Raw genomic sequence first — 10122 nt, forward strand, 5'->3', positions numbered from 1 at the left:
CGGCTGGCAGTGCCAAGGTGTCCAGGTGCCAGGTTGCCCTTGCCCTTGCTGCCAAGAAACACCCGCGTAACACACCCAAAACGGGACTCTATTTTTCCCGGTTAAATCGCTCCCATTGTTGTCTTCACTGTCTGTAAATCACAGTCAATATATTCCTGTTCTTTTGTTACATTCAGACCATTCTACATAACTGACTGGCAGCGAATAAAGCTGCAAAATACTTGTCATGTGTAATGATTGCTTTATGTCCTTTCTCAAAGTGATACCCCTACAGTCAGCAACGATTTAAAAGGGAATATCACTGAGTGCGCAGCTAGCCAAACTTCTGTAATTGGATTCTGTGAGGTTATTTGCGAGAGGAGACCAGTTATGATGATGACCACCCAGGCATTTCCATTGCTGGGACCACAACTTCAACTGCTTCAGGGCATCTAACTTCTACTAGTGGCAGCACAGAGACGCCCAAAGAGGAGAAAGAAACAGTGTAAGCGCTACTGAGACTGAGGATCTGGGAGTGGAAGAGAGATAAGAGATAATTTAAATGATCACCCTTAGCTTAGGACTTTAGCGACCCAGATCTGAGGGACCCAGACTTCAAACAAGGGAGTACTGATCTCATCTGGAGGCAGTGGAGAGAGTTCCTACACATATGGTTGAGATTATTGTTTTTATTTTAATCTCCAGCATTTACTGTGTTAATGCATTAGTTTACAATTCACTGCCAGGGATATTATTCTTGGAGAAGCTCTTCTTCTCTCGCCGATACAATTTTGTTTCTTCACTGCTTTCTGTCTTCACAGCCACATCAGCCACATCATCATCTGCTCCTGACTTATTTATAAAGGCTCCAGCTGAAATTCCGCCTGCTGCAAAGTTCCATTTCATCCTTCATCAAATCTGCCATTTTAACAAAACAATTGTTTTGTTTTTGAAAATGATTTTTATAAAGAATTTATATAAAAGATACAAAAGACATAATCAAACATTCTTACAAAATACCAACCTCAATCCCACTCCACTCACCCCGTCCCCAAACCAACAAAATTAACCCTTACCTCCCCCGCCTCACCCACACCCCCAACACTCCCCCGCCCCCAACAGCTAACAGTGACCAATTCTTTAAAGCGCAATATAAATGGCCGCCACCTTCGGTAGAATCCCTCAATCTTTGCTTTAGTGAGATCCGCTCAAAATACCACCTGATGCACTATCAATTACTACAAGATGAGAGTAGAGAATAATCAAGGCTTTATTAAGCAGAGATGTGTGGCCTCCTGCAGCTGCTACCAGAATGGGAGCAGCTCGGGTGTGCATTCACATTTATACTCCACCTACTGGGCGGAGCCAGCAGGCAGGGATTTACCTCTGCACCTATAGTACAGGAGCCTTACTGTATTACTTCTAATAATCATCATTACAATTACTATACAATCAGTGGTGACTACCCCTGTTAAAAAAGAGTCCAGCGGGGGTGGTGGAAAAATTTACAGTTTGGTTGAAAAATTTACAGTTCAGGCGACATTTACAAGTTCAACCGGTCGGGAGCAGGAACTGACGCAGCTCATCACTCATAAAGGAGGATCCCCGGTCGCTGTGGATGTAAGCGGGGAAACCGAACAGGGCAAAGCTGCTGTTGAGTGCTTTAATGACCGTGGCAGACGTCATATCGGGGCATGGGATGGCGAAGGGGAAGCGGGAGTACTCATTGACCACGTTCAGGAAGTACGTGTTTCGGTCGGTGGAGAGGAGGGGCCCTTTGAAGTCCATGCTGAGGCGTTCAAAGGGACGGGAGGCCTTCACCAGGTGCACTCGATCTGGCTGGTAGAAGTGCGGCTTGCACTCCACGCAGACCTGGCAGTCTCTGGTGACAGTCCTGATCTCCGCAATGGAGTAGGGCAAAATGCGGGCCTTTATGAAGTGAAAGAACCGGCTGACCCCCGGGTGACAGAGACCATTGTGTAGTGCCCGGAGTCTGTCCACTTGTGTGCTGGCACATGTACCTCGGGATAGGGCACTGGGGGGCTCGTTGAGCTTTCCGGGGCGATATATAATCTCGTAATTGTAGGTGGAGGGCTCGATCCTCCAGCTTAAGATTTTATCTTTTGTGATCTTGCCCCGCTGTGTATTATTGAACATGAAGGCAACCGCCAATTACACTGAGGAGAGTGAATCTCCTGCCGGCCAGGTAATGCCTCCAATGCCGCACAGCTTCCACGATGGCTTGGGCCTCTTTTTCGACAGAGGAGTGCCGAATTTCGGAGGCTTGGAGGGTGCGGGAAAAGAATGCCACGGGCCTGCCTGCCTGGTTGAGGGTGGCGGCCAGAGCAACGTCTGATGCATCGCTCTCGACCTGAAAAGGGAGGGACTCGTTGACCGCGTGCATCGTGGCTTTGGCGATGTCTGACTTGATGCGATTGAAGGCCTCATGGGCCTCAGCCGTCAGGGGGAAAACTGTGGAGTGGATGAGTAGGCGGGAAGTCTTGTGCCCATCGACTTTCACCGTCGTCGTCGCGGTTGCGGTTGCGAGGTTGTGAGGTCGGGACTGGTCGAGCGTGATGGAGGCGAGCTGTGGCTGGTGCTGGTAGGCCCCGGGCTGGTCGGCGTTGGTGGCAGGTGATGAACGGCCAGACGAAGTTCCCGACGAGCAGGGGTCCTGGGGCGCCGTCCAAAATGGCGCCGAAGATGGCGGCGGCCACGGGGCGCACATGGCGGGCGGCGTTAAAGATGGTGGCGCCCAGGGGCCGCACGTGGTCTGCGGGGATGAAAATGGCGGCGCCCACTTGTTGCACATGGTGGGTGCAGGAACGCTGGGGCTAGGAACTGCAGCGATCGATCAGTCCTGGCACACCGCAGCAAAATGTCCCTCCTTTCTGCAGGCCTTACAAGTTGCATTCCGCGCCAGGCAGCGCTGCCGGGGTGTTTGGTCTGCCCGCAGAAGTAGCATTTGGGCCCCCCGGAGTTGGCTGGCTGCCGTGCGGCACAGTCTTGGGGTGGATTGGGGGTGGTGGCTGTAGCTGGTGGGGCCCACAATGTCCATGAGGGTGCCGTACGTTACGGGAGGCTACTGTTAGTGAGTTCGCGCGCTGTCTGGTCACCGCTAAGTCGAGCGTACCCCCTTCTAATAGACGCTGGCGAATGTATGCCGACCCTATGCCTGTAACAAAAGCGTCCCTGATTAAAGGTTCCGTATGTTTGACTGCCGAAACTGCCTGGCAATCACAGTTCCTCACCAGGATGTACAGGGCACGCCAGAAATCGTCTAATGACTCACCGGGGAGTTGCTGTCTCGTGGACAGGAGATGCCTGGCGTAGAGTTTGTTGGTCGGCTGAATATAATGTCCTTTCAGAAACTCCATTGCTTCAGTGTAAGTGGGCGCATCCAGATAAGGGGAAAAATATTGGAGCTCACTCGTGAGTACAGGACCTGGAGTTTCTGTGCGTCCGAGGGTTGTTCAGTCGATGAGCTGAGGTAGCTTTCGAAGCAAGCTAGCCAGTGGTCGAAGGCCGACGTGGCGTTGGCTGCTTGAGGGTACATCTGTAGGCGTTCAGGCTTGATACAAAGTTCCATCACTGTAATATCACTGCTTAATAAATTGATGCACTATCAATTACAACGAGACGAGAGTAGAGAATAAGCGAGGCTTTATTAAGCAGAGATGTGTGGCCTCCTGCAGCTGCTACCAGAATGGTAGCAGCTCGGGTGTGCACACACATTTATACTCCGCCTGGAGCATAATGGTGGAGCCAGGAAGCAGGGATTTACACCCGTACCTATAGTACAGGGGCCTTACCGTATTATTTCTCATAATCATCATTACAATTACTATTAAATCAGTGGTGACTACCACACCACCTTCAGCTGAATGAGGCTCAGTCTTGTGCAAGACAATGTCATGTTCACCCTTCTAGTGTTCAGCGCCTCACTCCACACCTCTTCCTTCAGTATCGGCCCCAACTCCTCCATCCATTTTGCCCTCACCATCTCATGAACTCACCTCCTCCCCCACTATTCACTGATACATACCGGACCTACTCCCCTCCACTCACCCTGTGCAGAATGGAATCTGCTCCAACAAGGTAGATGGTTATAACATCGGGAAAGCCAGAATCTGTTCCTTAACCCAGCTTCACACCTGGAAGTACTGAAACACATCCCCATTCACTAGTCCAAATTTCTCCTTTAATTCCACCAAGCTGGCAAACCACCCCCTCCAAAAATAGACTCCCCCACCTTCTCCAACCCTCTCTCCGTCCATGTATCTAGCTTTGCCAGCTTGAATAGGTGATTGGTACAAATGGGTGCCAGCCATGAAGCTGCCCCCAATTTGAAATGCTGGTGTAGCTGCTTCCAGATTTTTAACGTGGCCACCACCACCGTATTTGGTGAGTACTTCACCAATGCCACTGGAAGTGGCACCGTTACCAATGCCCCCAGGTTTGTCCCCTAATTGATTCCGTCTCCATCCAGACCCAAGGTACCAACCCAACACTTTCTCCACGTTAGCCACCCAATAATAGTACAGCCATGCCCCCTGCCTGTCTCGCCCTCTGAAACATCCCCCTCCGAATTCTCGGGACCTTGCTCGCCAAATAAATCCACTAATAAGTCAGTCCACCTCTCGAAAAAACGACTTGGGTGGAAACACTGGGAGGCACGGGAATAAAAATAGGAATCTCGGCAAAATAACGGGAGACTATCCCACATCTGTAGGTCCGCCTTGAACTTCCCCACCAAGCACATGTAATTCAGTTTTCAGAAATGTCCACAATCCCATGCCACCTGTACCCCCAGGTACCGAAAGCTAATCCCTGCCAATCGAAACGACAATCCCCAAATCCAGTTCCCCGCCCGTGCCCCTGTCACAAAATATTCACTCTTCTATGTTCATCTTGTGGCCCGAGAAATCCCAAAGCGCTGCAGTATCCCCATAATACTCCCAACAGAAGCCTCCAGGTCCTAACGTATAATAACAAATTGTCGCCATAAAACGATACTCTATGTTTCACCCTGCTTCTAATGATCCCACTGCATTCCTTCGAGGCCCTCAACGCCATCGCCTATGGCTCAATTGCCATCGTAAACAACAAAGGAGACATCGGACACCACTGCCTCGTACCTCGACGTAGCCAAAAGGCCCCAGAGGTCATATTGTTAGTACAAACAAAAGGAAACGGAGCCGCATACAGCAGCTGCACCCAGGATACAAACCCCGCACCCAACCCAAATTTTTCCAGTAGCGTAAAGAGGCATCCCCACTCCACCTGGTCAAACGCCTTCTCCGTGTCCATGATCTCCAATACAGGCCCGGCCACAGGAGTAAGCACCTCCCTAAGGAACCGCGCACATTCGCCCCTTCACGAACTCCTCCTACTACCTCCAAAGGAACGGATCAAGTCTTAATGCCAACACCTTGGCCAGAAATTTGGCATCTATGTTCAGCAGGGAAATTGGACGGTATGACCCCACACTCTGTGGGGTCTTTGTCCTTCTTCAGAAGTAGCGAGAAGGACACCTGCCCTAATGCCTACGAAAGGGCATCCCTCTCAAAGGAGTCTCTGAACATACCCAACAACAGAGGGCCCAACTGATCAACAAGCTTTTTATAAAACTCCACTGGGAACCCATCAGGCCCCGGTGCCTTCCCTGCCTGTATCTGTTTCAGCACTATCTGGACCGCCTCTAACCATAACAGGGTCTCCAATTCCTCCCCCAGCTCCTCCCTCACGTTGGGAAGCCCAAGATCAACAAAAACACGAACTATTTTTCAGGTAATAAGGATCACAAGTTTCACTAATGCATGGATCCATTATGGATCCTTCGTATCCTACACTTTCCTCTGACCCAAACCATTTTTCCAAACTCTTGCTTTGTTTTCAGAATCCCCTCTGATCTTCTCCTCTCTGAATCTCTTGAGTATCTTATCTTCTCTAGGTCTTTTCATTGAGAACTGCTGACTTGACATAATAGGCGCGATCAACCTGCCGTGGCCCATCCTGGATCTACACAGCTCACCATGCCTCGTGAGTTCCTACGGGATCTCATGAGCCGTCACGATCCGAATTCCACCCATTGTGGGCAGGATCAGTATGTGGCAAATCTGCATATTAGAGTGAGTAGTTAGTCTCACTCGAATATGCAGCTTGCCTGATCTGCCAAGGCGTAGACCTCTTCACCTTGGAGACCTTGGGTGGGATTCTCCATTGGCTGATCCCAAAATCGGGAAATGCGATTGGGCGGAAAATAGATTCCGACACGGAAATTGTGGCGGGCACTGATTTGCCGTCAAATCGCAATTCTCCATCACGTCAATGGTGGCGCCAATGTGGTCTGGAAGTCATAGACAGTAAACACCATTTGCATGTTATTAGCGGGCCTGAACAGGTATTCTCTGGGTCCTCCGCGAATCTCCGCCCCGGATGGGCCGAGTTCCCAATGGCGCGGTTCACCTCTGCTTTTACAAATCGTGAAACTGGCGTTGTGGCTAATGACGGAGAGAGAGGAGTTAGAGAGGCGCGGCCGTTGACTGCCGGGCTGGACACTGGCTGGGCTGGCTGGAATAGGCGGGCCCTGCCACGGTTGTGGGTGGGAGGGGGTGGTGATGGGGGAACAGGCCGAGGTTCGGGGGTACCTGGCCCCACGAGACTGGGCAGTGTACAGCCACGGACTGCCATTGCTGTGGCCTGCAAGGCTGCCATCATGCTGCGCACCCCACTGGCCACCTACCTTGGCCCCTGGTTCTGCAGAGTGACACCGGCTTATAGGTGCCCTCACCACCCCCACCCCACATTCAGCCATACCCCCTCCCTCCCACACCGTTGCCAACCGCCGGTGGGGCATCAGGCGACCCACCCAGGGCACTGCCCACTGTAGCCCCAAAGGGGGCGATTGGCAGGGGCAATGGAATGTGCCGCTAGCAATCGCAGTGCCAGTCAACAGTACACCTGGCATCAGAGACAGGTGCCGGGACCAGTGGCCTCCACAGTGCCGGGCACCAGCAGGGCCTGGGGTGTGGGGGTGGGGGTGGGCGGAGAAGGCAGGGGCAGAGCCTGCAGCACCAACCGGGGCCACTATGTAGCCCGTTTGACCTTTTTGGACACGGGGATATATACAATGCTAACATGTCGGCCTTTCACCACCCACCCCCCCCCGGCAGACAATGGCAATTGTGGCTGTAGTACCATCAATATGATGCAAGGCAGGTTGAGGTAATGTCAATTGAAGGCTTTATTAAGCAGAACTTTATCCCCAGCAGCGTGGTTACAGAATGCAGCTGCTGAGGGAAATGGAGGGAAAAGCTGTGTTCTTATACCGGCATTTCTGGGTGGAGTCCAGTAGGTGGCAGATCCTATCAGGACCTGGCATCCCTCCACCAATAGCCTGTCGACACGTGGTGTACCGTATTACCCCTAATACATACCACCACAGTGGCTTTCCTGCTAGCCGCCACAGACCTGGGTGATGATCTGCGGCTCCACGAGCTGGCTCTGCTCGAGGAGGAGGAAGCTGCAGCAGCAGAGTCTGCAGCAGCGGAGGGTGCCGCAGAGGAACAGATGGCAGACTCCTAGGATGGAGAGTCAGCCGCCTGACAGGCGGAGGAGGAGGTGCTAAGGAGGTGCCACATGAGGCCTCGTGTGTATCAACACCGCCTATCATTTGAGGAGCTGCCGAACCGGGCATGCCGTCGGGGACTCCGGCTGAGCAGAGAGACAGTGCGACATGTCTGCCAGATCATGGCAGCACTGTCACCATGGGAGTGTGGGAAAGAACGCCAGCTCCTGGTGGCCATCAAGATGACGGTTACCCTGAACCTCTGTGCCACGGATTCCTTCCAAGGCGCCGAAAAGGGACCTGTCCGGGATCTCACAGACCCCAGTGCACAGGTGCATCCGTGCCACCATGGAGACCCTATATGCCCAGGCGGATTATTACAACCATTTCAATGTGGATCAAGCCCACCAGAATTCTCAGGCAGTGAGGTTCGCCTCCGTCAGCGACATGCCCCGGGTCCAGGGGGTGATCTCCGAGATGCATGTCCCTCTACGAGCGCTTGAAGATGACAGGCCGCTCTACACTGATCGAAAGGGGTTCCGCTCGATGAATGTGCAGCTGATATGTGACCTGCAGTTGCGCATCCTACTGGTCTGCGGCCGACAACCGGGCAGTGTGCACAACACCATCATCCTGGCACACTCGACGATTCCTGGCATGTTCGAGACACCTCCCCTTGGCTGGGAGATTGGCTCCTGGGTGACAGGGGCTATCCACTGCGGCCTTGGCTGATGACACTTATCTGGAGGCCACAGACTGACGCGGAGAACCACTGCAACGGCACCCATGCTGCGACAGGGGTGTGGTCGAACAGTGCTTCGGCCTCCTGAAGATGCGTTTCAGGTGCCTGGACCACTCAGGAGAGTTCCTCCAGTATTATGCTGAGAGGGTCGCCCGCATTGTGGCGGCCTGCTGCATCCTCCACAACATTGTGCAGCAGAGAGGCCGTGTGCTAGAGGAGGAGGATGAACGTCAGGCCTAGTCCGACAAGGAGGATGAGGGGAAGGATGGGCAGGACATGCGGCCCAGTCAGGCACGGGAGGCCGCACGACGTGTGCGTCAGGGCCAACGTGCATGAGAAGTTCTGATGGCCACCAGGTTCACCATCTAGTGGGGGGGGGGGTTGGAGAAAGACACTGGACAGGGGCATGGACATCGCATCCCAACCCCACACCTCCTCCTCCCCTCCTGGCCAACTCCCCGATTGCACCTTCTCTGTGATACATACCTGCTGCACTATGAGGTGGGAACCCTGGATTAGCAGTAACAGTGGGTCTGGTCCATGGGATGGAGACTAATGACAACTCGCTCTGCGGTGATAGGCAGTGCTGGTACACACGAGCTCATGTGAGCTCTTGTGCTCCGTATTGTTTCGCAACGTCAGACACGGTAGCACTTTCCACTGTCCACCTGGGTGATCCCTGCATGCGAGCTGGCCGTTCCATCACATGGTGCCATTGAATCCCTGGCGTGATGGTGGTAGGGACGGTCAGGGGTGGAGAGAGGGTGGGCAGCCCAGGCCCCTCCCTCCTGCCGGCACCCTCTCTCTGGCCAGCCGAGACCAGCCCACCTCTCACATCCATCTGACAGAGCACTGAGGCAGGTTGTAACAGTGTGAACAGGTGTTTAATGTGACAACATATACACAGATTTGTGCCCTAGCCCCTATAACTAAACTGTGCCCCGCACCCGTGCCAATTTAATTGGTGTCTAACTTTCTGGGCTTACAGGTCTTAACGCTACATCTAGGTGGATCCCCAGATATTACAGCAGGAGTGGAGGCGGCCTGCTGTGACTCCCTCCTTGCGACCTGGGTCCCAATTGGCAGCTGTCTTCTAGGGCGACCGGGCCAGGATGGGCCCGGTTGTTGTTCAGGTGGCCCAGGTGGCATGGTGCTGACCTGTTCTCCCTGATTCCCACCAGGTGCACCAGTGACAGGAGGGGAGGAGTCCGTGGTGCTGCGGTGTTCCGGCACCTCCCCTGCAGGAGTCAATGGCACGGGCCCCACCTCCTCCTCCTCCCTGGGGGTGCCCGATGGCCCCCGGGCTACTCCATGGGTGCAAGCGGAGCTATAACCTGATGCTCCCCTGCTTCCTGGCGCTGCCAGTCCTAGAGGCCCGCCCTGATCTCGACCATGGTCTGCATGCTTGGGGCCAAGGAGCGCAGGGTGTGGGCCATCTCTGTCTGGGACTGCACCACATCACCCATTGACTATGCCACCACCTCTGGTCTGTATCACATCAGCCAGTGACTGGGCCATCTCCCTCTGGGACTGGACCATCTCCCTCTGTCTGTGCCACGGCGGCCAACGCCTGGGCAATGCCGCTGACATTCTCAGCCATGGCCTGCTTTGACTGGGCCATGCCCAGGAGCGCTATTGCAATTTCCAGGTGGCTGGGGCACATGGCTCCCTGTGAGAGGGCAGCCCTGTCCTGGGCCTCGGTCAGCACCTACACAGAATGCCCCAGGCCTTGGACATACTGACCCATAGCCAAAACCATCACCCCCCAATGCCTCTACCAATGATGTCACTCATGCAGTGTTGGCATGGGTGGCATGCATGGCTGCCACCA

The sequence above is a fragment of the Scyliorhinus torazame genome, chromosome 6 (genome assembly GCF_047496885.1).
Source record: "Scyliorhinus torazame isolate Kashiwa2021f chromosome 6, sScyTor2.1, whole genome shotgun sequence".
Lineage (NCBI taxonomy): Eukaryota > Metazoa > Chordata > Chondrichthyes > Carcharhiniformes > Scyliorhinidae > Scyliorhinus > Scyliorhinus torazame.